The sequence below is a fragment of the Sus scrofa genome, chromosome 6, assembly GCF_054392235.1.
Source record: "Sus scrofa isolate SSC_HxYL_T2T_F1_AM1 chromosome 6, Sscrofa_HxYL_maternal_Yorkshire_Landrace_v2.0, whole genome shotgun sequence".
NCBI classification, from domain to species: domain Eukaryota; kingdom Metazoa; phylum Chordata; class Mammalia; order Artiodactyla; family Suidae; genus Sus; species Sus scrofa.
In genome coordinates, this window is record NC_139388.1 from 50,203,693 (window position 1) to 50,206,282 (window position 2,590).

The window sequence follows — 2,590 nt, forward strand, 5'->3', positions numbered from 1 at the left end:
GCCAGCCGTGCTTAGTTGGGCATTAGTGTAGTTGGGGGGCAGGTTCAATTCCAGCAAGGTGGGTTGTCAGTGGGGAGGAGAGAGAGGTCAAAAGGGAGATGGCGGGAAGTAGGGAGGATGCCTAGACTTCTCCTCATGTTACCAACATCCCGGGATATCTGATAGTCTATTCATTTATCTTTCCGTTTATTTATTGAACATTTATCCTTCCATCTATCTGCTGGACCACTAAAAACCACAGGCCACAAGCCCTTAATAGAGCCAAGGACACAGACTTTGCCTGTGCCTGTCAAATGCCCAGAGCCTAGGGGACCAGGTGTATAGCAATGGTACTTATCATTTTTAAGCCAGCCTCACTCCATCCCGCTTATGTGCTGTTGGAGGGCAACCTTCAATTCTGACAAGCTGGGTTAGTAGGGAGGATGGGCCAGTCTTCCTCTCCTCAGGTTACCTAGATCTCTGCTACTGGCCCTGGCTAGACCTGGTGGTGAGATGCAGACATACCAGGTACCTCCGTGGACCTAAATCCAGATAGTGGTGAGCAGAAATGGTGTCAAATGGGAGGAACGAGGGGGATGAAATCTGGTGAGGTGGGTGGTGATGAAGATCCTTGAGTATCTGCTGGAAGTGATGATTGTGTGGCCAGAAAATCCATTGACCCCTGAGAGCCATGTTTCCTTTAGACATGGGCAGAGGAGGCCCATGCCCGGGCACCACACTGGGTAGGGTCCCTGCCTCTCCCAGTGTCTTCCAATAATATGGTGAAAGTCCCTTCTTACCATTCTTCTTCCCCAGCTCATTTCCAGGCAAGGCATCTTAGGTTGTTTTCAGACAGACAGAAGAGCTTGGTGATTGTCACAATTCTGGACTTTCAAGCCTGCTGTTTCTAAATTTTGGCTCAGATACCACTGGTGGGCACTTGGGTCACTAACTGAAATTCTGTGTCAGAGCGCTGTCACCTCCATGGTGGTGATCTTCAGGAAAGGGTGGTCATGGTTCTTGAAGGAACCATAGCAAAGAAGAAGCAGTTTTGTCTAGGCTCCAGTGATTAATTCATTTTTTAAAAGGCTTTCTGGGTTCTGTGTACTCCCATGTTTGGGGATCTGGTGGTATGTCTGCTAAAACTCATCAGATACCAAAGGGAAGGGCAGTGCCCTTCATTTTATGTGTATTATGCTGCAAGATAATGCTCGAGTGGTGTCTCTGCAGCACCAGGATGTAGGTTCCATCCCTGACCCTGGCAGCTGCAGTGTAGGTTTCAACTGTGGCTCAGATCTGATCCCTGGCCTTGGAACTCCATATGCCATGGTGTAGCCAAAAAAGGAAAGAAGGAAAAAAAAAAAAAAACAACTAAAAAAAACCCAAACAAACCAAAAACTAGCTAGGTTTATACCTCACAGAACTAGACAATGAAGAACAAAGCCCAAAGTTAGAAGAAGGATGGAAATAATAAAGATTTCAGCAAATTTTTTAAAAATAGAGAATAGAAAAATCAAGGAGGGGTAGGTTTCCTGGGCCTGTCTGTGATACTCACTTCCTTTTTGTCTGACATCTCAGCGAGGTGGCAGTTCTAGTAGCTGCTCTACCTGATTAGCTATGCTGCTCAAAGACATGAAGAAGAAGAAGGATGCCAGCAAGTTGGCCAAGAAAGACAAAGACCCAGTGAACAACACCAGGGGCAAGGCCAAAAAGAAGTGGTCCAAAGACAAAGTTCAGGACAAGCTCAATAACCTAGTCTTTTTAATTTTTTTTAAATTTATTTTTTGCTTTTTAGGACTGCACTTGTGGAATTAGGGGTTGAATCGGAGCTACAGCTGCCAGCCTACGCTACAGCCACCAGCCTACGCTACAGCCACAGCTTCGCAGGATTGGAGATCCATCTACACCTACACCACAGTTCACAGAAATGTCAGATCTTTAACCTACTGAGCGAGGCCAGGGATTGAACCTGCAACCTCATGGTTCCTAGTCAGATTTGCGTCCGCTGCGCTACAACAGGAACTCCGCAATAACCTAGTCTTGTATGACAAAGCAACACATGACAAACTCTGTAAGGAGGTTCCCAACTACAAGTTTATAATCCCAGCTGTCATCTGAGACTGAAAAGTCATTGTTCCTTTGTCAGGGCAGCCTTTCAGGAGCTCCTGACCTGGATTCAAAGCACAGAGCTCAAGTAATTTATACCCGAACTACCAAGGGTGGAGATGAAGCGGCTTCAGGTGCTAATGAAGATGTATGAACAGGTTCCACCAACTGCACATTTTGAAATAAAACTTCATTAAATCAAAAAAAAGGGAAAAATAAAGGAAATTAAATGTTACATTTTTCAAGAGATAAAATGGACAAACTTTCTTCCAGACTAAATAATAAAAACTAAATAAAATTACAAAGGATAGGGAGTTCCCGTAGTGGCTCAGCGGAAATGAATCTGACTAGCATCCATGAGGAAGCAGGTTCAATCCCTGGCCTTGCTCACTGGATCAGTGAGCTGTGGTGTAGGTCACAGATGCAGCTCGGATACGGTGTTGCTGTGACTGTGACATAGGCCAGCAGCTACAGCTCTGATTCCACCCCTAGCCTGGGAAGTTCC

At 45.7% G+C, this 2,590-nt stretch overlaps 1 pseudogene; it reads left to right on the forward strand.

Annotated features, from left to right (window-relative positions):
* The first annotated feature begins 1,596 nt into the window (after positions 1-1,596).
* Positions 1,597-2,239, forward strand: LOC146402348 (small ribosomal subunit protein eS25 pseudogene; annotated as a pseudogene).
* The last annotated feature ends 351 nt before the right edge of the window (positions 2,240-2,590 follow it).